At 41.7% G+C, this 27,864-nt stretch overlaps 1 long non-coding RNA gene across 1 annotated transcript; it reads right to left on the reverse strand.

Moving 5' to 3' along the window:
* Positions 1-2,953: 2,953 nt before the first annotated feature.
* LOC120438978 lies at positions 2,954-4,578 on the reverse strand. The gene is made up of 4 exons (XR_005612297.1): positions 4,532-4,578; positions 4,260-4,265; positions 3,879-3,958; positions 2,954-3,764 (listed from the first exon to the last, which is right to left on the reverse strand). It is a non-coding gene; the product is annotated as an uncharacterized LOC120438978 (long non-coding RNA).
* Positions 4,579-27,864: the final 23,286 nt, after the last annotated feature.

Here is a 27,864-nt window from a genome sequence, read left to right on the forward strand (position 1 = left end):
AACATCTGGAGACTTCCTGATGCTTTTTCGCTGTGTAAAACAAAAGGTGGATGCAGCAGCACCAAAGTTCGCTTTTCTTTCACTCTACCTGAGCTCACTGTCTCGGTAATCACTCCGCCTCTTTGTTCTTGGCGGTGTGGGAACAGATTCTGGCACCATGTGAAACTATGCCAGAATCATCCTCACTGCTTCTGTTTTGTCATTAGCGTGTGTGGGCTTAATGTTGTCAAACATTTTATTCACATGCTGCTCATAAATACGTTTGTGTTGCAGGTTTGTTTTCCGGGTTAAAATACTCGCATTTGCGCTTCCACGTTGACAATGGCGTGCTACGGAGCCGTGCCTTAAACAAAGTATCAAAGCAAAGAATCAGTGTTGAGAATTTTTTAATCTAATTATTAAATTTACTCGATTACTAGTCGCAGCCCTGTTTGGTACACATGGTAAGTATAGTTATTAACAATTCTGTGTATGGTTCACCATGGCACACAAAAAGGCCCTTCAGAGGGTCATTAATATGCCCCCCAAAATCATTGGACATCCTCTTCCCTCCTTGTTCATCACTGTCCTCAGAGGGCATGCAGAATCCTACGGGATTGCACACACCAGGACACCGGGTGTTTAAGCTGCTGCCGTCTGGCAGGAGATTGAGGCTGCTGAGGTCGTGGACAAACAGATTCATGGACAGCTTTTACAATAGGGCAATAGCCCTAATCATTGCTAACAGCTAACCTGATTGGCTGCCTCCCTGGACTTTTTGTTAGGCAATAACAATAATAATAATAATAATAATAACAATAATAATAATGATAATAATGATAATGTGCAATAAACTACGGAGCCCCGCAGGGGACATGGGAGAAAAAAAAATTAAGACGGACTTTTGCGAGATCTCGCAAAAGTAACTCGGGATCTCGCAAAACTATTGCGGGATCTCGCAAAACAAAACTCGGGATCTCGCAAAACTATTGCGAGATCCCGCAAAACAAACTCGGGATCTCGCAAAAGTTTTGCGAGATCTCGCATAATAACTCGATCTCGCAAAAGTTTTGCGAGATCTCGCAATAGTAACTCGGGATCTCGCAAAACTTTTGCGAGATCCCGCAAAAAGTTGAATTCAACAATGGCGGCAGCTACTTAGTCGTAATATTACTCTTTCTGGGTCACAAAATAAACTTTTAAGATATTTTGAGGCGTGAATGTAGCTGTGTAAATGTCAAATATCTGCGCGGTTTACAAGACATCACATATTTGCAAAAAGTGCTCCGACGTTTTCGAGATCTGACACCCACCATCTCGAAGCTAACGGGAGGTCGAGACCTACTACAGCCGGGAGAAACACCGCTCTCCCGGCACGTCGTGCTCGACCTCCCGGTCGGCCTCGACCTAGCGGCCTCGAATGCGGCTAAAACTTTTTGCGAGATCTCGCAAAACGCGTTTGCGATCTCGCAAAAGTTTTGCGAGATCCCGAAAGAGTTTTATGCGAGATCTCGCAAAAGTTTTGCGAGATCTCGAGTTTGTTTTATGAGATCTCGCAAAAGTCCGTCTTAATTTTTTTTTTCTCCCATGTCCCCTGCGGGGCTCCGTAATAAACATACACTCATTCTTTCTATTTATTAAGTCATTCCTTTGCTCGTACCTTTCTTGCACCTTAAAAAAAAAACCTAAGCTACTATGTTGTATTGTGCTGTGCTGTCTCGTGTTGTGATGTGCGTATTGCTGACGCAGGACAGTTTCCAATTTCATAGTACTAATATAAAAGGTATGACTGTGCAATGACTGGAATCCAACAGATTCCAGTAGATGACCTGCTCCATCTCTGGACCTAGAGCCTCCCCTTATGTTTGGTTCTGTATGTCCAGCTGCTCAATACGTGGCTCTTGGCTCACTGTAAGTCAGTCCTTCTGAAGAAAAATTATAGGGAATGATAAGTATGTATCACTTGGCTGATATACACTTAGGCTACGTTCACACTGCAGGTCTTAATGCTCAATTCCGATTTTTTTTTTATCAAATCCGATTTTTTTTGTCTGCTTGTTCACACTACAAATAAAATGCGACATCAAACGCGCTCTAGTGTGAACGATCAAAGCGGCCCGCATGCGCAAAAGAAGATGTCACACACAACTCGCTCTGTTTAGACCCAGAGCAAACAGTATTGTTTGACTGATGGCCCTTAATATAAAGACTTCGGACTTTACGTTTCCCAATTTTTGCTTTAAGTTATTTTGTTATTTACATAATAATGTAAATAACCTAATAATTATTGCTGTTTTAGAGAGGAGCGGTGCTTCAAAGGATAGTTGCAGATTTCTGTCAGAATCTGCAGATTATACAGTATAAATAAAATGTTCACGTTGTCTTCCCAACAGTTTCACTGACATCTACACTGGGAGCGTTCGCGATGTCTTCTCGGGCGCTTCTCCGGAGCTGATAATTGGCGTCTGTCTTGTGTCAGTGACGTAAAAGACGGATTTAATGCGACATGACCGTTCAAACAGCAGTTGCTTTCTAAAACATCGGATATGTATCGGATTCAGTACCACATATGAAAGTGACCTGGATTTGAAAATATCGGATTTGTGCCGTTCACACTGTCATACCATGATCGGATATGGTCGCATAGGGTCAAAAAAATCGGATTTGATGCGCTTTCGCCTGCAGTGTGAACGTAGCCTTACACACTGATGAATGAATGACAGGCATTTTGGGGTTCAGTATCTTGTCCAAGGTCACTTTGACATGTGGTCTGCGGGTCTGCAGTCGCTCTTCTGATAAATAGACTACCAGTGTGACCTCTTGAAAGTAAGCTGATTAATGCTGTATGGCAACTCTTCCTGTTGCTACGTCACATTAGCTTACAGTTGTTGATTCTGATCCCAAAAGAATCAAAGTGGAACACAAATAGATACTAATAAATAAATAGCAATATTTTAATTTAGTTTATTGCGTATCCAGCTGCTCACTGTGCTAGACTCTGGACAGATCACCAGTTTATTGCAGAGCTAACAAAGACAGACTGCCCTTCAGACAATGACAGGAGAACAGAGCACTCAGGAAAAAATGCAGCAGACACCAGGACAAAAAATGATAAGAGAACCAAACACTATGTAGAAAGAAACAGCAAAAAAAAAAAAAAAAAGTCCACCTCTGCTGTGATCTTGTCAATATTTATTTACAATGTGTGGCCATCAGAAATATGGCAGCACTGACAAAAAAGAAGTGATAAGGAATTTGACTTTAGACATAATCTGAGCTAGATTGATTCTCCTTTTCCAGCCCTACAACAGAAGCAATAGCACTGTAATTCCTTTTATTTCCAGCAAGGGGTGCTCAGAGTTACATTAACACAGTATTCTGTTGGTTCAAATAGATCCCATAAAAATATAACCCATCGGTTTAGAAAGATAATGATATAGCATAAATGCCCACAGTATTTAATTTAATTGCATTATCACATTTAAAACACTGATAAACAAAACTTTACACACCTGTTACCAACTTCTGAGCAACAAAGATTACCAAAAGGTCAAGGTAACATTTAACTTGTTAATGACCTCTGCTGCTGCTCAGTACACAGAATACACACAATTATGTATATGGAGATCTTCAAAAATGGTCAATCAAATTAATTTTTGTTCCAGTTTGAGGAAATTAATTGGAAATTTGTAAAGTATAAGCACTTTTCTCATCTGGTGTCATGGTTTAACCTTCAGGTTCCTCAGGGATAAAACCTGTGGCAGTAATCCATGTTGTCTGAAGAACTAGAGGTGGAGAAAAAAAACAAGCCATAAAAAACAGAAAAAAGGCTTCATGTTATCGCTGGACAAAGTGAATATAAGTATGAAAAAAGAAAATCAAACAGAGGTTAGTCTGACCTCTTCCAGTCTCTCCTGAATGTCCGACTCTGACAGCTGAACAAATGCCCGCAGTCTCGCTTTCAGTCCAATAACATAATCTGTTTACACAAAAAACAAATGTTACATTAATTAATAATGACATAATGATCATGAAATCTTTATTTATAAAAGAAATTAAAGGAGTATTTATTCTTGGATACTGTATTTAAATGTATGTTGTTATTCACAGCATCCAAGTTTTTGTTAATTAGGATTGTAGAGATATACACGTAATACACTATAAAGTAAATTACAGAAATGTTGTAAATGATCAAATGATACAAACACAGGTATACAAACAATATACCTGATGAAATGCTTTGGGAGCATACAGTAAATGAAAGAAATGCAAATACTTACTAGGCCCTTTGAATGTAGAAAGTAGAATCAGTTATGCGTTTACATGGAGAGAAAACAAAATAGAATTAACTATAAACACAATATCTACATGTAAATGTATTCTTCAACACTAATAAAAAAAGGAAAAGGAAAAAAATCACATGCACTGATGAGCCGCAAAAGGAAGATGTAACAACAACAACAACAAAAATGAAACTAAACCAAAGAAAAAAGTCAAAAACAAAACAAAAGCTGTTATTCTTCCAGCTTGTACTCATCATTAATTTACTTACCAGTGACTGCAGTAATGCTGACTCCACTGCTTCTGACGTTCTCAAACACAGAGTAGAGAGTGAATGTGTATTGAGTTCCAGCAGTGAGAGATGAGACTGTGTGAGTTACTGGTCCATTTCCAGCTGGTGCACTGATGCTTGTCTCTGTACCATTAAACTGGAGAACAAAGCTGGCATTGTTGTTGACTTTATTCCACTGCAGAGTGATGCTGGTTTCATTTTGTCCTGATGATCGGAAGCTGTCTGCATTTGGAGGAGCTGAGAGAGAGCAGTTAGGTGGGGGGACAGTTGTGAAAGTGGAACATCAAGTTAAAGACACACATATGTGCTTTTAGTTTCATCAGCAGATCTTAGCAGGTCTGAGAGTCTAATGTATCATTACTGTAACAGCTTTTCATTGTAAAGTTATTGTTTCGAACTTGCATCTGAAAATTATTTATTTAGGCTTCCCTTTATATATTGCTGAGTTTAGCCTCCAATGGATTTTCCCGTCCCGCAAATGTTTCCTCATAGACATCAACTAAATGTTGGTCTTTTTTCTCTATTATTGTAGTGCTACATTACAATAAGGCAGCGGCGGCAACGCAGGGTAAGGAGATGACAGAGCCGGTCCGGAGGCCGCCCACGACGGCGATGACATCTGGCTAGAGGCCCAGAAAGTGGCCGACGATGCCGAGGTGCTGGACGTACCTTGGACGGTGGTGTAACAACCGCTGGACCAGGCGGGGCCGAAGCAGAGGCCGGACCAGGCGGGGCTGAAGCAGAGGCCGGACCAGGCGGGGCTGAAGCAGAGGCCGGACCAGGCGAGGCTGAGGACGAGGAGGATGAAGGCTCGGAGGCAGGGCCAGACGAGGAGGATGAAGGCTCGGAGGCTGGACCAGACGAGGAGGATGAAGGCTCGGAGGCTGGACCAGACGAGGATGAAGACGTAGAACCTGACGGCAGCGGGACGGCCGCGGAACCTGATGGCAGCGGGACGGCCGCGGGACCTGACGGTGGTGATGCTGCAGGCGGTGAGGCTGCAGGCGACGGTGTGGATGCTGCAGGCGGTGATGCTGCAGGCGGTGATGCTGCAGGCGGTGATGCTGCAGGCGACGATGTGGATGCTGCAGGCGACGATGTGGATGCTGCAGGCGGTGATGCTGCAGGTGACGGTGTAGAAGTCGCAGGTGATGATTCAGCAGGTGACGGCTGAACAGACTTCCCCGGACCGTCAGCTGACATGAGGATGTGCTGGCTGGGTCCTCCAGGACGCCCAGCAGACGAGGCGTGCTGCTGGACGGGCTCCTCGGACCCCCCAGCGGAAACAGGTGGCTGAACGGGCCCCTCGGACCCTCCAGCGGAGACGAGGAAGTACTGGCCGGGCTCACCAGAACCCCCAGCGGAGACGAGGAAGGGCTGGCCGGGCTCACCAGAACCCCCAGCGGAAACAGGTGGCTGAACGGGCCCCTCGGACCCTCCAGCGGAGACGAGGAAGTGCTGGCCGGGCTCACCAGAACCCCCAGCGGAGACGAGGAAGTGCTGGCCGGGCTCACCAGAACCCGCAGCGGAGACGAGGAAGGGCTGGCCGGGCTCACCAGAACCCCCAGCGGAAACAGGTGGCTGAACAGGCCCCTCGGACCCTCCAGCGGAGACGAGGAAGTGCTGGCCGGGCTCACCAGAACCCCCAGCGGAGACGAGGAAGTGCTGGCCGGGCTCACCAGAACCCCCAGCGGAAACAGGTGGCTGAACGGGCCCCTCGGACCCTCCAGCGGAGACGAGGAAGTGCTGGCCGGGCTCACCAGAACCCCCAGCGGAGACGAGGAAGTGCTGGCCGGGCTCACCAGAACCCCCAGCGGACGAGGCGGTTGGCGGCGTGGGAGCCGCGAAGTGCTGGATGGACTCATCCAGCGGTTGGCGGCGTGGGAGCCGCGAAGTGCTGGATGGACTCATCCGAGCTTCCAGCAGGAGCTGATGTAGAGCCAGAGGTAATTGGGACCCCTGGCTGAACGTGTAGATGACCAGGTGGTTGAGTGTGTAACTGAACCGGAGGCTGACCTGCTACGGGAGACTGAACTGAAGTTTGAACTGGCACAGGGGACTGAACTAGTGGCTGTAATGATGGCTGTGGTGAGAGTGGAGTTGGTGGTTGGGTAGATGACTGAGCTAGCGGGGACGCAGGAGACTGAGCTAGCGGGGACGCAGGAGACTGAGCTACAGAGTTAACTGAGGGAGACTGGGTAGCAAACTGAACTAGTGGTAGTAATGGTGGTTGGGGAGAAGACTGGACTGTACACTGAGGAGAAGGCTGACTGACTGACTGAGGAGCATCCTGGTCCTGATGGCATCCCCGGGCGTGTTCTCAGAGCGTGTTCTGGGGAGCTTGCAGGAGTCCTGACAGACATATTCAACCTGTCCTTGGCCCACGCTGTGGTACCGGCCTGCTTCAAATCCACCTCCATCGTCCTGATACCCAAAAACTCCAACCCATCTAGCCTCAATGACTACCGCCCAGTAGCCCTCACCCCCATCATCACTAAGTGCTAAGAGCAGCTGGTCTTAGCACACTTCAAATCCTGTCTTCCCCCCACCCTGGACCCCCACCAATTCGCATACCGCCAGAACAGGAGCACAGAGGATGCAGTCTCCATCGCACTGCACTCTGTCCTCTCACACCTGGACAACAACAACACCTACGCCAGAATGCTGTTTATAGACTTCAGTTCAGCATTCAATACAATCCACCCCTCACAACTCATCAGGAAACTGACAGACCTGGGCATCAGTTCCCTCATCTGCAAATGGTTACTGGACTTCATGACCAACCGCCCCCAACATGTCCGGCTGGATAACCGCTGCTCTGACATAAATACACGGAAGGTAATGAGGGAAGTGGGAACACACGGGGAACACAGCTGAGGACAATTACTTATGACAGAGCGGGGAGGACACGAAACTGAAAATACTGACACTAAGATGTGGACCTTAAACACAACACAGAGTACACAGAGATGAGCACAGAGAGAGGCAGAGAGAGAGAGAGGCAGAGAACAAGAATGAATACACGAGAGGATGAGGAGAACACAGAACACAAGGGATGGGAACACAGTACCAGAACAAACACCACAATATAAGCATGGACACAGGGGGAATCCAAATACCAAACCAAACAATCCTATGAACATAAAGAACAAAATACAAAACCACAGGAAAACTAAGAACACTGGGTTAAAATGACCCAGGACCATGACAAAACCAGCGGATGTCGCGCTAAACAACAGCAGCACGTTTAAGCTTGATCAGCTGTTGTTAGAATTTATTTAATATTAATTTCTAGTATCAGCTGATGTTTGCTGGAGCCACAGCTGTAAAGCTGCTGGTCATGATGTCGGTTTGGTTATCTGGTGAGAGGGAAACATGAAGATGAAACCAGGAGATGTCCTTACTGAATCATCAGAGCTGAACAGGTGATGGAGAAACAGGTTTAGTCAAAGGAGTTTGCAAAGAAAAGCGTCTGGACTTCTTTGAGTTGCTTGAAGACGTTTCACCTCTCATCCGAGAAGCTTCTTCAGTTCTAAGGTCAAATGGCCGAGAGTTCCAGATTTAAACCCAGTGGGAGTATCCCCCCAAGGAGGGACAAAGGACCCCCTGGTGATCCTCTAATCACATGCGCCAAGGTGTGAAAGTGGGTGTGGGACCTAATCAGCCAGGGTTTCGGGTGAGCTCATTGTGAAACCTGGCCCCACCCTATCATGTGATTTCCTGAGGTCAGATGGCCCAGGATGTGAGTGGGCGTTAAGGCGTCTGGGGAGGGAACTCAAAACTGGATTATAGATGGCAGACAGTTGGTGTCGTAAACCACCGCCTCTGTTCAAAGATGGTCGCTCACGCTCGCTGAAGAAGCTTCTCGGATGAGAGGTGAAACGTCTTCAAGCAACTCAAAGAAGTCCAGACGCTTTTCTTTGCAAACTCCTTTGACTACGATGACCTGGATGACTGAGAACCTTCACAGACATACGAGAAACAGGTTTACCTTTTAGGTGACATGAATGAGTTGAAAGGAAGTTATGAACTGTTTCTGAGAGACAAATAACACCAGGATCCTTTTCTAAGTAGCTGACAGCTGGTAACTGTGCAGGGGCGGGTCTAGCAATGTGTTGCCAGGGGTCCATGTAGGGCATTAACAGAGAAAGGGGGGCAAAAAGAAATACTTTTCTTTCTTATTCTCATTTAAAATGTCTAGCTTTTAAAAAAAAATAATTATCTGAGTCTTACAACAAACAATTGATAGATTGATACATATATACCATCAGAACAGTGTACATCACTGTCACAACAGTGTTTATTTTCATTCAAAGGCTTTATGATTTTTCCTATAATGGTGGGCCGGTCTCTAGTCAAAATGCCTGGGACGATTGTTTTGTCCCAGTCCAGCTCTGTATGCAGCTCATCTGCAGTCTGGTGTTACCTACATCTTCCTATTCAGACGGCAGAATTTCCGAGTTCTGAGTACAATCGAAAGCACCACGACTGCAGTTTTTGTGTTTGATGTAAAAAGCAGGCTAGAATCATGCGGCGGTCAACGATGGTCCAGGCGTGCGATTTCTCTCGTGGAAATGTGCACATTATTTTTTCCTTTCTATTGGTAGGTGGCACAATGCACTTGTGACAAGTAAGCAAGCTAGAAGACTGGCAATCTTGCTGGGTATCCAGTTACGGAAGCAACACATTAACAAGAGAATTCTGAGTAAAACCAAAGTTACTTTCCCTAGTAACTAGTTACTCTGAAAGTAACGAGTAACTTGAAGTAACTGAGTTACTTTTTTAGAGAAGTAACTAGTAATGTAACTAAGTTACTAATTTAAAGTAACTTACCCAACACTGCTTGATACTGCCTCGACTGATGAATTAATATCTCAAACTGCTGTTGGCTGATTTTTAAATAACCAAATTGCACCTTCATAAATCACTAGTATGTAATGTACACTGATTCATTTCGACAAGTAGGAACTAACTGTAAACAACCAGTTTACTGTTTATAATCACAACTTGATGCATTCTTTCTGTGAATAGCACAGTATGAAATGTAAGAGCTTACCAGTGACTGCAGTAATGCTGACTCCACTGCTTCTGACGTTCTCAAACACAGAGTAGAGAGTGAATGTGTATTGAGTTCCAGCAGTGAGAGATGAGACTGTGTGATTCACTGGTCCATTTCCAGCTGGTGCACTGATGCTTGTCTCTGTACCATTAAACTGGAGAACAAAGCTGACATTGTTGTTGACTTTATTCCACTGCAGAGTGATGCTGGTTTCATTTTGTCCTGATGATTTGAATCCTTCTGTATTTGGAGGAGCTGAAAGAAGAGAGCAGGCAAGTGACTTGATCGGCACATTGCATCTGTTGTTGTATTTTATTTTTTTATTTGCATCTGATGCATCCTGTCATAATTTTAAGGTAGAATGTGATGTTTTCAAAGTCTTACTATTTTTATTAAGAGTAAATCAGGAAAATACCTCTAGTATTGCTGTAAATCTGATATATCTTATTGTGTTGAAGAAAATGAGCAAGTCGGCGAAGTACTCAGTGGACACACCATTGAGTGCTGTATAAACTGAGTGAATTTTAAGATAATTTTAAGGCAATTATCTGTTCATCTGGCAGCCAATGAAATAACGGAGCCAGTAATAGGTTTATAAGTACAATCTTCTATGTATGTGTAATGTCTCTGGCTGCTACATACTGAACAAGCTGATAATGATAATCTTTGATCCTACAAATAGAGCGTTATCATAGTCTAACCTGCTTGATATGTATGCATATCTTAAGCAATTTCTAAGAGTCAGTGTGAGAAAAATCTTTTTTAAATTTTTTTTTTTTACTTTGTAGCAAAGTGAACAGCAGAGACATGCTTTCTCTTTCACCACAGAGCTTATCTTTGAAAGTAATGACATAAATAATTAATTTAGTTATAAAAATTTAGCTTTTTATAACACATCCAAAATTTTACTGAACAGTGAAAAATCACCCATAGTCTCTTTCTTCCTGGGTAATTACTAGCTGAGGGCCATAATGAAACTGTCCTGTATCTGTTTCTAAAGATTTGTCTCTTTCAGGTTGCAGCTGAATATTTCATTTTACATTTGTTTTTTCAATTTATAATTCCACCTTAATCTAGTCTATTTAATATTTACATTTGATAAATGATGGCCGCAGAAAATATAGAAAAATCAAACAGAATCATATCGATACTGTCTATGATCATGACAGAGTGGCCGGAGCTAATAAATATGAAGCTTGTTTTTTAAGATAAACATTATGTTCCACTTTGACATACATTCATATTCCTTATCATTCTTGACTGGAAGACAAAATAATTTATATTGAAATATCTGTGAACAAAAAATGTGGCTTAAATTAAAAATATGTTTCTAAAATAGTATTTAAATCTCCTAAAGTTGATTCTGTTCATCTGGACATAGCGTTTTCAGTGGGAGAAACGTTTCGTCACTCATCTAAGTGACTTCTTCAGTCTCAGCTGACTGCAGGTTTCCCCAATCTTATAAACAGTACATTTGCGTAATGACTGAAACCAGCCCACTGAAGGAACAATGGGCTGGGAGGTCACCTTCATCATAATTATGCAAATTCTCATGACCATTGATCAACAACAACTGATCAAAGCTCATTGATCAAAGACCACTAATCAATGGCCATGAGTATCATTCACTGCCTCCTTGACTCCGCCATCAAACCAGCGTTCCTCCCTGTCCAGGATGTGTACATCCTCATCATTGAAAGAGTGTCCACTGGCCTGTAGGTGTGAATAGATTGCAGAGTCTGACGAGGTGGCTCTTCTGTGTTGTGCCATCCGCTTTGCCAGAGGTTGTTTGGTTTCCCCCATGTATAAATCCTGGCAATCCTCCTGGCACTTAACAGCGTACACTATGTTACTCTGTTTGTGTCGGGGGACCCGATCCTTGGGGTGGACTAATTTTTGGCGCAGCGTGTTTTGGGGTTTAAAAGCCACAGAGACCTGGTGTTTAGAAAAAATGCATCTCAATTGCTCCGATACTCCTGACACATACGGGATCACTACAGGTTTTCGCTTGGGCAGCAGTTGTCCTTCTCTCCTGGATCGGCTGGAGCTTTCTTTAGGTGCCTTCCCAGCTTTGACAAATATCCAGCTGGGATAACCACATTTACTATAACCACATGTTCTTCTGCTTCCCTGGCCGCTGTGTCTGTGGGGATGGTTGCTCCACTGGGGCATAAACCCAGTTTGTGCTCCAGTGGATGATGAGAGTCAGACCTTAAATACTGATCCGTATGTGTAGGTTTCCGGTACACCTCAGCTTTTAGATTCCCCCATTACTGATGGAAATCTCACAGTCTAAGGAGGCTAACCTGCCACTTTTCCTATCCTCCCTTGTGAATTTGATGTATTGGTCCACTGAGTTAATGTGATCCGTGAATTGTGGTACGTCCTGAGATTTGATTTTCACCCAGGTGTCACCCACATATCTGAACCAATGACTTGGTGGTGTTCCAGGGTAGGATAGCAAAGCCCTCTTTTCCACTTCTTCCATGTACAAATTGGCCACGATGGGTGAAACTGGGGAGCCCATGGCACACCCATGTTTCTGCCTGTAGAACTGACCCTTGTATGTGAAGTAGGTGGAATGAAGACACAGTTCCAAAAGCAAACACACTCGGTCGATGCTGAGAGTGGTCCTGCTGCTGAGGTTGGTGTCATCCTGTAATCTTTTACGGACTACCTCCAACGCTTCCGTGACTGGGATGCAAGTGAAGAGAGATGTAACATCGTACGACACCATGGTTTCATCTGCCTCCATAATGACATCGCTCACCTTCTCAACAAAATCCAAAGTGTTCTGGATGTGGTGTTCAGAGCTGCCTACCAGCGGGTTGAGGATTGAAGCCAGAAACTTAGAGATGTTATGGGTGACCGAGTTGATCATGCAGACAATTGGTCTTAAAGGTGCACCATGTTTATGTATCTTCGGTAAACCATACAGACTTGGTGTCGATTCCCCTGGGTATAGCCTGTGGTATGAGATCTGGTCGATAGCCTTGTCTTGTTCTAACTGCTTCAGAGAGTCTATCACCCTCTTCCTGTAGCCACTTCCTGGGTCTCGTTTCAGGGGCTCATAAGTATTTTCGTCACTGAGCAGTGACGAAAATACTTACAATGCTGTGATTGCAGCCATTCCACAACTCTCTGTGAATGGTACTCATGGCCATTGATCAGTGGTCTTTGATCAGTGGGCCTTGATCAGTGGTTGTTGATCAATGGTCATGAGAATTTGCATAATTATGATGAAGGTGACCTCCCAGCCCATTGTTCCTTCAGTGGGCTGGTTTCAGTCATTACGCAAATGTACTGTTTATAAGATTGGGGAAACCTGCAGTCAGCTGAGACTGAAGAAGTCACTTGGATGAGTGACGAAACGTTTCTCCCACTGAAAACGCTACGTCCAGATGAACAGAATCAACTTTAGAAGATTTACTTACCTGGATGATTGAGAATGCATCAAGATGTTAGTATTTAAACTTTATACTATGGACATGCAGTAAAACAGTGGGACAGTGCCTTTAGCAACACACAATTACATCCACAGATGACACCAGCATCATCATGGTGGCCGCAGCTGTGAGATCCATACCCCGAGTGGTAGCATTCAGACAGTGTTAACTCACTGCCTGTGCATGCAACATCTGCTAACCAGATGGGCCCAATGCCCTGTCCAAATAGAGCAACTTTCTGGTGCTGAGTAGACCCAGCCACAGCCAAGCTGTGTACACACCACCTGAGCATCCATCACATGCCAGTAATCATCGCACACTGTCCCCCACTGTCCACTGTGGAAGATCTCCACCCTATCAGAGCAGGAGCTGTTTTCTCCATTAACCAGATGGACCTCCCCCTCACCTGCTGTGCTGCTGCTCACTGCTGTTGTAGCAGTGATGTTGACCTGAGTGGCTGGAGATGCTGTGGTTGAAGGAACTTCAGGGTCTGTTCCATTCACCTCTATTTAAAGTAAAAAATAAATAGAAGTACTGCAGTCATGCTGGAGCCATTGTTGTGAACAGGTGAATTTAAGGAAAACTTGATAAATATGAATTTGATATAGTGTAGTAATACTTAAAGTATAACAATACCTGCACAGTATGCAAGATAGCACGTGACTGGCTTCTGAAGTTTGTAGACATAGTAGTTTCCATAGCAGAGTTTGACTTCGATGGTGTGTGAGGTAAACAAGCAGCAGCTACCACTCCATGTATTGCACACAGTGCGATTCACAATTTCACCAGCCTGTGTGGGATGAGGTTGTGTTATCCACAAAGGTGCATGGGTCCCACACCTGTTTGAGTCTACGCACCTCTCTGGAATACGAGCACTGGATTGCCCCAGAAACAGGCGATACCAGCCTTGCCAGTCAATATTACGATCACAGTGCAGGTCCTGAATGTTTGTATTATTTGTTGACCGCCAATCATCATTCAGAGCAGTATAGTTCTGACAGGGGTCAAAGCATTGGAAATTCGTGCAGTCCACACCTGCAGGACAAACAAGCACTTGGTATTACAAGCCAAACATCTAGATTGATACAGCACTGTATTGTATGCTTTAAGTACTTTGCTAACTATCACATAAACACTCAGACCCTGGTGGATGCATTGGAGAAAAGATTGTGGTTTTATTCAGTTGAAAATGGCTGATTTTCTGTTGGGTTAAAGGTATGTGCACAGGAGAGAATTTTTGATATTATACATGTGCATCGAATTTCACCAGTCTTTTTGCTTGTGCAAAATTTAATTTGGTTTTGAGCATTGCATTTTGTCAAATTCAATTCATAAAGACAACATGAAAGTCTTATACAGAAGTCTAGCTGCTGCACTAAAAAGGGATTTTATCCCTTCCTGTGCACACTAGGTGGTGTTAGAGAAAATCCAGCATCATGTGGCTGTATATCACGTGTGGAACCGCAATGCAAATTTAGTCATCGTCTGATGATGTTTAGTACCAAATGGTGAATTTCTGTTGTAAGTACGTGGATATAATTCCAAGAGAGGTTTTTTGCACATCTTGGGATATTACATGAAGCTACATTTTTTTTTAGACATTTGGATGAAACATACAACTGGGGTTGCTTCATTTAAATATGGCAGGTGGGGCATTTTGCCACATGTACGAGCAAGAACTATAAAACATTTTAATAAGGAGAAATCGCTTTGAAGAAGTGAGCACGATTTATTGAGACACAGAAATTAATGTATTTGGCAATTAGAGAGTCTGTCGTGCCAATCGTGGCAGAACGGAATCCTGCTGATGATTAGATTTAGGACAAGACCCCTCCGAGTCTAGATCCTGGTGGTGAAGAAGATGACTGAGGCTTGAATTGAGCTCTGGCTGAGGTGTCTGAGGTGGAGATGGAGAAGAGGTGGGTTGCATGAAAGAGAGTCACAGATTTAAACCAGGACAAACTGGGTAAGAAGCTGATTGGACCAGAGTAATGTCAGTATTGAGACCGTCAGCGTGAGAAAGCGGTAGTCATGTAAAGAACAGAAAAGCAGGCGAATAGCCAGGAAAGAAGGCAGATGAGTGATTACAGATCTTCCTTTTTGAACTTACAAATGAGCTTCAGAAGTTTTCATCATGACTGAGGTGAGTCTAATTTTCAGGATTTTTCAAGCTTTGCAAACCCCTCAGCAGCTCACTGGGACAGCTCAATGTGAAATGAAGCCTCACAGTTTTCATACAAAAGAATCATCAACAACTAAAGTTTATTCAGACCACTTTTCATGTGGATCTGGTCAACCTGTGAGGAGTTGTCAAAATATAAAAAATGACATTAACTATTCCAGGTCTAACCTGATATCTATGCATATCTTAAGCAATCGCTAAGAGTCAGTGTGAGAAAAATCTTTTTTTGTTTTTTACTTTCTCGCAAAGTGAACTGCATAGACAGGCGTTCTCTTTTACCACAGAGCTTATCTTTAAAGGTAATGACATAAATAATTAATTTAGTTATAAAAACTGAGCTTTTTATAACACATCCCAAATTTTACTGAACAGTGAAAAATGAAATCCCACCCAGAGTCTCTTTCTTCCTGGGTAATTACTAGCAGAGGGCCATAATGAATCTGTCCCCTATCTGTTTCTCAAGATTTGTATCTGTGAGGTTACAGTTGAATAACTCATTTTACATTTGGTTTTTAAATGTATAATTCCAGCATAATCTAGTCTAAATGATATTCACATTTGATATATGATGACCACAGACAGTATAATAAAACAATATAATAAAACAAATCCAGTCAAATTGATACTGTCTTTGGTCATGACAGAGTGGCCCAAGCTAATTAAAATGACTCTTTTCTTCCACCTTATTTTGACACCAGCATCTGGTCTGTTCCATTCACCTCTATTTACAGTTAAAAATAAATAAATAAATAATAATAAAATATATATCCATCCATCCATCCATCCATCCATCCATCCATCCATCCATCCGCTTCCGCTTATCCTTTTCAGGCGCGCTGGAGCCTATCCCAGCTGCCATAGGGCGAGAGGCAGGGTACACCCTGGACAGGTCGCCAGTCTGTCGCAGGGCCAACACACAGGGACAGACAACCATTCGCACTCACATTCACTCCTAGTGGCAATTTGAATTATCCAATTAACCTATCCCCACAAGTTGCATGTCTTTGGAAAGTGGGAGGAAGCCGGAGTACCCGGAGGGAACCCATGCAAACACGGGGAGAACATGCAAACTCCACAGAGAAAGACCCCGGCCTGATGGTGGAATTGAACGCAGGACCTTCTTGCTGTGCGGCAACAGTGCTAACCACCGTGCCACCGTATATATATATATATATATATACATATATATAATTTCCATACTTCAGATTGTATACTGGGGAGATACAGTGAGCAAGACATTTAATATCTTACCAGTGACTGCAGTAATACTGACTCCACTGCTTCTCATGTTCTCAAACACAGAGTAGAGAGTGAATGTGTATTTAGTTCCAGCAGTGAGAGATGAGACTGTGTGAGTTACTGGTCCATTTCCAGCTGGTGCACTGATGTCTGTCTCTGTACCATTAAACTGGAGAACAAAGCTGACATTGTTGTTGACTTTATTCCACTGCAGAGTGATGCTGGTTTCAGTTTGTGCAATTGGCATGAAGCTGTCTGTGTTTAGAGGAGCTGAGAAAGAAAATAATTCATAGTAAGTTCAGTCAGTAACAGTTCAGTATCTTAAAAACCAAAATTTTCGCTGGCTTCATGACTCATAAAATTGTCCTAATACCAGTCATTTATATCAAATCAACTATTTAAAGATGAAGGTTTTGCATTAGTTTATCTTTTTCAAACATTTCCCAGCTGCAGCTTCAAACAGCAGATGCTACATTTTAAGTTTGGGCTTCTTTAAGGTTTTAAAAGATTCAAAAATTGTATCTTCCAAACTCTGATTTCATCATGTCCTTTGAAAAATGAGAACTGACCCCCCCCCCCCCCATTTATTTAAATATCCTCACCTCAGAAGAAAACATACTAAGATAACACAATTCACTAATTTAAGTCAGTAATTTAAACTCCCACAAACACCAGTAGAAATGTTACCATCTCTATATATCCTGCTCAGCAGAGAGTGCACATTATAAAATGAATACATGGAATGAAGAGTTGGAAGCTAAAATTGCAAAAGAGGACTTGAAAGCAGTCTGAGCTACACATCTTAGTCTTAACACTAATACTCTCAACACTTCACACAAACACTCTATAATTGGTTAATCTGAACATATATAACTCCTAGCAAGTTAATAAAGATATGCCAGACACAATTTCACTGGGCATGGCAATGTATGAAGATAGAATGCCTCTAGAAAAACATGATATATTGTTGGATTTGTTCTTGACAGGAAAAAAATAAAGATTTTCAGAAGTTGTTCGATGTTGTTGTTTCATGTTATGAACATGAAAATAATAATGTAAAATATAGATATATTATTAATTTCTCTTTTCTTTCTGCTGTTTTTATTGTTTTCTTGATTAGAAGTTTGCTAAGTTGATGGATGCATTTTACCTGCACTGTCAATTAGACCCGAGCCACCAGTACTATAAGACAAACTGTTTTGCTATAAAGTATGATCCTGACTGCTGGTAAAAAAAGAGTACACTTCTTGACATTGATCTGTGCAATGTCACGTAAATATTTCCACGTAATATCAACTGTGTATAAATTCCCCGCTCGCCCCTGTGGGGAGTCCATTCTTCAAGCACGGGTCCTCTACTAGAGGCCTGGAAGCTTGAGGATCTTGCACAGTATCTTAGCTATTCCTAGGACTGCACTCTTCTGGACAGAGATCTCCAATGTTTTTCCTGGCATCTGCTGGAGCCACTGGCCTAGCTTGGGAGTCACTGCACCTAGTGCTCCGGTTACCACTGGGGTCACCGTTACCTTCACTTCCACATCTTCTCAAGCTCTTCTCTGAGCCCTTAGTATTTCTCAAGCTTCTCGTGTTCCTTATCCCTGATGTTGCTATCATTCGGAGTCGCTACATCTATCACTACGGCCGTCTTCTTCTGTCAGACCCCAGCCTCTATGGACCTTTTATTTAGAGCTTGTTCCTGTGTTGCCATAATTAGTGCCTCTGTGCTGTCTTTCAGTATAGCTTTGTCCAGCCACTGGTAGGATTTCTGGATATCAGTCACCTCCTCTATCTGCTGGTAGTACATACATTGTAGGGGTCTGTCCTTCCATGATGGTTCCTCCTCTTGCTCCTCTTTCTTGGGTTTTTGCTGTCTAAGGTATTCAGTCATTCAGGCCATCTTCCTGATGAACTCATCTCTCTCTCTCTCTCTCTCTCTCTCTCTCTCTCTCTCTATATATATATGTATATATAGATATAGATATAGATACAGATATAAAATTTCTATACTGCAGAACATATAATGGGGGGATACAGTGAGCAAGACATTTAGTATCATACCAGTGACTGCAGTAATGCTGACTCCACTGCTTCTGACGTTCTCAAACACAGAGTAGAGAGTGAATGTGTATTTAGTTCCAGCAGTGAGAGATGAGACTGTTTGATTCACTGGTCCATTTCCAGCTGGTGCACTGATGCTTGTCTCTGTACCATTAAACTGGAGAACAAAGCTGACATTGTTGTTGATCTGATTCCATTGCAGAGTGATGCTGGTTTCATTTTGTTCTTTTAGTTTTATTGTTACTGTAGATGATAAAAATTACAGATGGTTACAACAAATATTATCCCCCTTAATCATTATAGAAAATGCAGTCAAAAGCAAGAAGTTCTTTGGTATATTGACAGACATTATCACTCTGGTTCAAATACACTTTTGAATTGGTTCATAATTTATCCTTGTATTTAAGTGTCAGTCTGTTGCATATTACAAACTCATAGCAAATAATATTATATATTTATATAATCTAAGAGATGTCCATTTTGCCTTTTTTAAACAAAATATAATCTTTTAAAATATAATCTGTATGCTGTATTTCCACTATATTAATCTGGTATCTTGGCTGTGCATGAGAAATGTAAACATACAGAAAATCATTGTTTCCTTTTTATTTTCATGTACACAAATTCACTATCCAGCTTTGTCACATTACTTTCATGGTAAATGTGCTGGTTGTGCTATGAATATTACACAAAAAACAGTTCATGATTAAAATTTTTAATGCAAATCTGAACACCTATGTAGGATGTGAGAGTAGAAATTTACTTGTCATAAAACAGATGGATGGAAAGTTGTTAGAGCACAATTCATCCGACCATCGTCCTGAGTCACTGAAATCTGCAGCAACACACTGCTCATTTCCAGAGTCTGGTTGCCCAGTGGCCCAGAATTGAAACAGAGAGTCACTCCCATCAGACCACACCTTTTGCCGATACAGACCAATCCACACAAAGCTTCCATTTGCTGTGACCGTGATCTTGTCATTTTCTGTCTGATTTCGTATACTGTAAGAAGGCATGCAGCATTTTCAATACAGAGTTAAGCATCTACATAAGTTGACACATGTATTGTTTTTCGCTTATGTTTCTTAATGTATTGGTTTGGAATTATAATGCCTAATGTTACATATCCAGCATTTAGTCACACATTAAAAGTTAAAATTTTTATGATAACTATAATAATTTCAATATTTATATACAGTAGGTAAAGGCACATTGTGTATTGTGTACTTTAACTTCAACTTTCACTGAAATGAATGAAAAGATCATCATGTCTGCATCGCATATTTATGGCTTCTTAGAAATCTTAGAAACTAATATTATTTCTTGTAGTCGTCAATAGGGATGGATGGATTGTGTACCTGGGTAGGTCAACATAATTCTCCCTGCAGAAACTCTGAGCTTCATTCCAGGTCATAAGCATATTAACTTTAACAAAAGATTCTTGACCATCTACTGTACCTGGAAATATATGGAAGAAAAGAAGAAATACAACATGTCAAAATAGATATTTGTAAAATCTGTAATATGTGTTGTGTTTAGATCTAATAACAGATTTTATCATAATTGTGGGGGAAAACATTTCTTAATTTGCAAACTATCAGAAAAACTATTCAATATAAACTTACCATTATAGCACACAAAGTTTAGCATGTTGTCACACTCAAGGTCATCCCATGTACCATTGTATGGACTCCCACTTAAAAGTACCACACAGTATTGCTGTCCAAAAAGATTGTTGGGCTGACTAGTGTACCAGTTTCTAAATGTTGTCTCTCCTTGACCGTAGAAGCTGCTGTCATTTAGGGACCATCTCCAACTGTTTTCCAGGTCATCATGGAGACCTATCCATGCCTTGCCTGTTCAAAAAGATGTTCATTAAATAAAATGGTTGCATGTTTAAATGCAAAAACAACCACAAATTGCATTCATTGTTGTTTTTTACAACCCAAATTATTTTAGTTGTTAGTTTTATGTATTCCTATGTTTCTCAAGCTGTTGGGAGTTTGTTTTATATGTATAATTAAAGAACTGTATATGTTACATTTATAATATTAGTATTAAGAGCTTACTTGCGTTTGTTGCAATGCTTCTGACAACATCAACGTCAGCTGTGCTTTCTATGGTGGCCAGGTCAGTGTAGGCATCTCTGCAGTGGCTCTGTGCCTCCGTCCAATTCAGTGAGGTGCTCACATAGTAGTACTGATGAGTTTGACTAAAGGCAACGCTAGCCAGGGCTCCTGAAGTGAGGCATTGTTCATTTTTGTAGCAGTCAGTTTTTATTTATAAATTATGTACAATACTGTGTTATTTTACAACTAATATTGTCACATTGTTTATTATTTATGTTTAAGTAATGAACTGTTAGTTCTGATTATTATTATGATTTGTGATCTTCTGTTTGTTATATTCTTAGTCTTTGGATTAGGGTGTTCTGTGTTGCTTCCCTGTGCTTCATCGTGTCTGCATTGTCCCCAGCTGTGTCTCCCTCCTGTTTCGCATTCCCTCAGTATGTATTTAAGCCCTGTGTTTTGCCCTGCCAGTTGTTGCGTCCTCCGCATTAGTTGTGTGTTCCGTGCTCGTCATGTTTGTCAGGTTACGTCATGTCACTTCCTGAACTCCCAGTTCAGGTCATCCCTCCTACTTTGAGTTTTGTTTTTGTTTCTAGTATTCATGTTTTGTGTTTCTTAGTCATTTTTTGCCAGTGAATAAAAACTGCCACCTTTAAGTTTAATACTTCATCTCAGAGTCCTGCATTTGGGTCCAATCACTACCCGCCAAACAGCTCATCGTGACAAATATAAAGAGTCAACTTGAATCAGGTTTAAGTAGTTTAACAATATGATCAAAAAGCACTTTGTAAGGTACTAGCATTGTACTTTTTCATAAACTAAGAAGCACTGTGATACATTTTATCTCATGTATTTTATATTCAAGTATAATTACACATTTAACTACAGTGAGAAAATCCCACACTATTTCTGAGATGTCACTGACTGGTTTATACCTTCACTTTATATTACACTTTATATACTGTAGGTCCAGTATAAACTGTATAATGTCTACCTAAAACTTGTATTCCCTGCAGATTTAACTAGATCAAATTGCAGTCTGTCTCAGTAAAACCATGCTTAGTTTCCTGTGTTGATGATAACAGCAAAACATGTCATGTAGTAATAAAATGGGAGAGATATACTGTATCTATAAAAGTGTTCATAATACAACTGTAAGAGGCACAAACCTGTGAGCACACAGATGATTAGTCCGTAATCCATGAGTTAGAGCTATGAGAAGATCCACAAGTCCACTGTAAAATATGTGAACTTCAAATGAATTTACTCCTTTGCATAAATAGAAGAGCTCACTAGTATATTTCTGAGTAAAATATGGTTGTCATAGATTGTTCTTATCGCAATTTTAAGTCCAAGAAAACATATACTTCTAATGCCTGCCTTTCAGTACCTCCTGTAACATAATATAGTATCTTTGGTTATTAGCGCTCAGGTCATCTGATAGTTTAAAGAGCGTTGCTGTGTGTAGATATATCTGTGAAAGACAACAGAGCAGCTATGAGGAAGTAAAATCTAAAAAAAATTACTTTCTTGTTTGTTTTTCTGCTTTCGTGGAATGCAACTTCAAACCCATCCTATAAATCATTGTGCATATCCTCATTGGTGTCATGCTATGTAACAAAGATCTGTTATGGTTTTATTCCAGTACCAGGTTCCTTCTGGGTAAAAATATTCTTTTTTTGACATTGAGTGTCATTAACGTTGAGTTTCATATGTACTAAACTCTTTAATCTGTAATTGGTAACAACTACATTTTAACTCTTCTAATAATTCGTTATTATCAGGATGTCCTAAAAACTCGCTGAAAAGCCTTCAGTTAATCCAAAATGCTGCAGCAAGAGTCCTGACAGGGACTAGAAAGAGAGAACATATTTCTCCTGTTTTGGCTTCCCTTCATTGGCTTCCTGTTAAATCCAGAATTGAATTCAAAATCCTGCTCCTCACATACAAGGTCTTAAATAATCAGGCCCCATCTTATCTTAATGACCTTGTAGTACCATATCACCCTATTAGAGCACTTCGCTCTCGCTCTGCAGGCTTACTTGTTGTTCCTAGAGTATTTAAAAGTAGAATGGGAGGCAGAGCCTTCAGTTTTCAGGCCCCTCTTCTGTGGAACCAGCTTCCAGTTTGGATTCGGGAGACAGGCACTATCTCTACTTTCAAGATTAGGCTTAAAACTTTCCTTTTTGCTAAAGCATATAGTTAGGGCTGGACCAGGTGACCCTGAATCCTCCCTTAGTTATGCTGCAATAGACGTAGGCTGCCGGGGATTCCCATGATGCATTGAGTTTTTCCTTTCCAGTCACCTTTCTCACTCACTATGTGTTAATAGACCTCTCTGCATCGAATCATATCTGTTATTAATCTCTGTCTCTCTTCCACAGCATGTCTTTATCCTGTTTTCCTTCTTTCACCCCAACCGGTCACAGCAGATGGCCCCGCCCCTCCCTGAGCCTGGTTCTGCTGGAGGTTTCTTCCTGTTAAAAGGGAGTTTTTCCTTCCCACTGTCGCCAAAGTGCTTGCTCATAGGGGGTCATATGATTGTTGGGTTTTTCTCTGTATTTATTATTGTGCTATCTACTGTACAATATAAAGCGCCTTGAGGTGACTTTTGTTGTGATTTGGCGCTATATAAATAAAATTGAATTGAATTGAATTCAGCTCATCACCTCCTTCTTTAAGTGTTATGAGAGCTATGCTTTGAGGAAGTAGTGGTGCACAGATGTAATGAAAATTCCCCAGCACAACTCCTCATTTTGTTTTTCTATATGACACAAGTTAACAACATGGTTCTTTGTGGTAATTGTTCCTAATCTTATGTGACATACTGCATTTATAACTGTTCTTGACACCATATTTTGCATTCAAACACTGTTAGAGGGCATCGGCTCCTGTCAGTGGTTGACTAGAAGACTTTTTAAAACCCCTACACATATTAAGTAGGAGGTCTGAAGAAGAATGTCCTTTATATGGAAAATTACAAAAACATGACAATAGCAAGTTTTACGTCTATATGCCATACTTTTTTTTACCTTGTCTGGCAAGTATATACTTGTTTTGTTAACACTGCTGCAGCTTAAAGTGAACATACCTGCCAGCTATCTTGGCAAACAACATTCTTCAACGTATTAAAAGTAGCTTTCCTGACATAGTATTTTTATCTTAGTGCATTCATACCTTAACAGTTTTTATGAGACACTGACATCATACTTACTGGTACAGTACATTGTTTGGAATGAGCCAGCAAGTTTTCAGGCCAAACAGAGAATTAGTTTCCTTGCAAAATTAACCTGGTAAAGGGGAATGCTTCATCTATTTAGCAGCAAAAAATCCAAGGAAGCTGTTTAAACTTCCAAGTAGTAATCAAAATAGGGTAACAATGATTGCCTGCTGGCTGTCCTCTGTGACAACTCATTGCACATGCATACATAGATACTTATATACAAATTTACATACTGTCGAGATAACACCAGTCTCTCCCATCCTTTTGTCTTGGTAGAGACCACACAGAGATGCTTCTAAGTTTCACACAATCACTTTATTCCCAAATACCATTACAGAGATCAACTGGAGATCAACATAGGTGGGGGTTAGTTGTTCTCCTGCATCGCACCCTAGTTCCTTGTTCACATTCCAGCAATGTTTTATTATTTGTATTCTATGCCCTACCAACAACAGTATCATAATATGACAAACGATAATAAACTATGTTCTCTTTAACATACATAGTAAACAATACATTATTTCCACAAATCCCCCTTTTGATCTCTTTTAAGAGATCACCTCTTTTGGCCATGGGAGAAGAATGCTTGGAAGCACCAGAAGATGACTTGCAGAGGCATCATCGCCCCCTTTTGGTCAGGCCCTGTGGGCTCAATGGTCCTAGTGATGAGCTTAACCAATTCAATTCAATTCAATTCAATTTTATTTATATAGCGCCAAATCACAACAAAAGTCGCCTCAAGGCGCTTTATATTGTACAGTAGATCGCACAATAATAAATACAGAGAAAACCCAACAATCATATGACCCCTATGAGCAAGCACTTTGGTGACAGTGGGAAGGAAAAACTCCCTTTAACAGGAAGAAACCTCCGGCAGAACCAGGCTCAGGGAGGGGCGGCCATCTGCTGCGACCGGTTGGGGTGAGAGAAGGAAAACAGGATAAAGACATGCTGTGGAAGAGAGACAGAGATTAATAACAGATATGATTCGATGGAGAGAGGTCTATTAACACAAGAGACCAGATGCAAGGAACACAGCAACATCCCCAGGTCACTAAAATTGCAACAAAAGTAGCTAAAGAAATCATAATAGATAAAATAAATCCAAACCAAACATAACAAACAAACTCTAATGGACTGTCAACCCCTGAATGTTCAGCATGTCTAAAGCCATTCTATTTTGTACCGCCATCAGAAACGTTGAGGTTACTTGCTCAGCTAGTCCCTCAATTGCATCTCTAGTTAAGCTGGCAAGCGCAATACGTTACAATGGACATAATTAATCCTATCTACATTTTTGTTTGGTGTGACAGGAAAGAATGCTGAAATAATTGGAATATTCTCAAACCCTGAGACTACTTGATCTACCAGCTTATATTCATTGGGAACTCCTCCAGGTACCCCTATGGCATCTATAGAAGTGGGTGATCCTACAGTTAGGTCAAAGGCTCCTGCTGATTTACGAGCTAGCACATGGCATGTATGCCTCCTAGTCAGGGTGCCAGCATCATTCGTTTTCACTAGTCTGTAAATGGTAAATGGCCTGTATTTATATAGCGCTTTTCTAGTCCCTAAGGACCCCAAAGCGCTTTACATATCCAGTCATTCACCCATACATTCACACACTGGTGATGGCAAGCTACATTGTAGCCACACCAGTGTGTGTGGACAGAGCACTGACAGAGGCGAGGCTGCCGGACACTGGCGCCACCGGGCCCTCTGACCACCACCAGTAGGCAACGGGTGAAGTGTCTTGCCCAAGGACACAACGACCAAGACTGTCCGAGCCGGGGCTCGAACCTGCAACCTTCCGATTACAAGGCAAACTCCCAACTCTTGAGCCACGATCGCCCCATATCCCCTGTCACCTATCAACACTAGTGGGGCTCCTAGTCTAACCCTGGCACATGTTCCTATGGCAGTTTGGGGAATTCTGATAAACAAACAGTTGCTGCCACAATAATAATATAAGCCAGCCCTTCCCCATTCTCCTACTCTGGCACCTTTGCTGGTGCCACTAAGAGTGATATTACACCAATCAGCCTCAATGTTTCCATAATTAACAGTAGCAGAGGGGGTGGTAAAATTAAAACAAGTGTAATTTGCACATTTAGATAAAAATGTACCTGTTTCAGTGTTTTTATCAATTGGAGGAACTATACTAGCTACTATCGTACAATTGGTTGGAGCTGCCTGTTGGGTTAAGCCAATCATGCAGTTGAACCCCCATGAGTTCTCTGGATACAGGTTCAGTGTACAGGTGAGGTCAGGTGCCTGCACATGCTACACAATCACCTACTTGTTGTTCTCTGGCATTTTGAATCATCCAATCTAACGAAAGGTTGCTGTCCATGTAGCCTGTAACCCTCTCTATCACATCTATAGATTTTAATTGGATGTAATCCACCATTACCATGGTAGTGTCACTCTTTGTATCCACCCTGGGTACTTCCATGGGGGCACTGGCATTCTGGGCTGTGGTTTGTCCAGGCTGCTCTTCCCTAAAATTAACGTTGATCAGCCCAAATGGATCCTTACCAGTTACATCTACTCCCAACTCCCTACATCCACCCAAAAGCAGACTCACTTAAACTCAAAGAACACAGCTTTGTTTGCTGACAAAAAAAAAAAAAAAAGCAATACGAAACTAAAGCACTAGAGCACACGGGAACACACAGGGAAACTCACAAAGCCAGGAGGAAGAACAACACACCTAGACAGAAGAAAACAAAGGGATTAAATACACAGTGAATGATGAGGGAACAGGAAACACATCAGCTGGGGCTAATTACACACAATGAGACAGAGGATGCAACGTTAAACATGACACATGAGATGAGATACCTTTAAAGTAAGAGAAGAAAAGCAAAACATGCCACAATCAGACTATCAATCATTTGTACGCTAGTATAGCAGAGCTTCTCTGACACACTCTGAAATTTCCCTTTTGCAATTAAATGATTCATTGTGATTATAAAGGCGTCTACAGTTTTTATGATGTCCATTATATTTTTTGTTGCACCTTTTACTGCTAGAGCCAAGCTGAATTTTCATAGATACATAAAAAGAAGGGAAGGGAAATGTCAGTACACATTACACTGCAGTTTAGGATTTAGTGTGTAATTTTGTTGTATAAAAAAGTGAAAACAAAATATTCAGACATCTTTAATCAGTGATTAAAAAACATTTTTGTCCTGTTTTAAAATTCATATTTAGTATTTTTCACTTTTCTCGTCCTCTCAGGTCAGCTGCGTACTCTCATTGTAGAGGCCCAGTCGAGAGGCCTCAGGTTTGTTTATGCGCTGTCTCCTGGTCAGGACATAGTCTTCTCCTCTTCCTGCGACTTGACTCTACTTAAACGCAAACTAAGACAGGTAGGCTACACAAGGTCATCTACTACAGAAGTTTCATTGATTTCTGTTTTCCTTTAAACTCAACCTCCTTACTCTGTCCAGGTATCAGACCTGGGTTGCCAGGCGTTTGCCATTCTGTTCGGTGACATTGATCATTCCATGTGTCAAGCCGACAGCGAGGCCTTCACTTCATTTGCCCACGCTCAGGTCACAGTAACCAATTAGATTTATCGGTTCTTGGGGGAACCCCCTGTCTTCCTGTTCTGCCCTACAGGTAGGCTTGTCGATTAAGGACTTGTTACCAGGACTCAAAATTATACAGAAAATATAATATGAGCACTTTTTATATTTGCCTCTTCATGAAATATTACTTCTCACTGCTTTCTCCCTCTCTGTGTAGAGTACTGTGGTTCTTTCTGTTCTCCCAGTGTATCCAAGTCTCCCTACCTGCAAACTGTGGGAGAAGACCTGCTGCCTAACATACCAGTAATATGGACAGGTAACATCTATCTGTCTGTGTGTCTTTCTGTGCCACTTGCATATTGCAGATATAATTTTCATGGTTCAGAACAGTGGCTTTTGTTTCACTAGTGAGACCTGCAGCAGGTCTATAGACCTTAGGTCATGTTGGCAATGGCCCCTGTCCAGTTTAAAGGAAATGAATTCGCTGGTTAGCTAACTTAT

Source organism: Oreochromis aureus, linkage group 3 (genome assembly GCF_013358895.1).
Source record: "Oreochromis aureus strain Israel breed Guangdong linkage group 3, ZZ_aureus, whole genome shotgun sequence".
Lineage (NCBI taxonomy): Eukaryota > Metazoa > Chordata > Actinopteri > Cichliformes > Cichlidae > Oreochromis > Oreochromis aureus.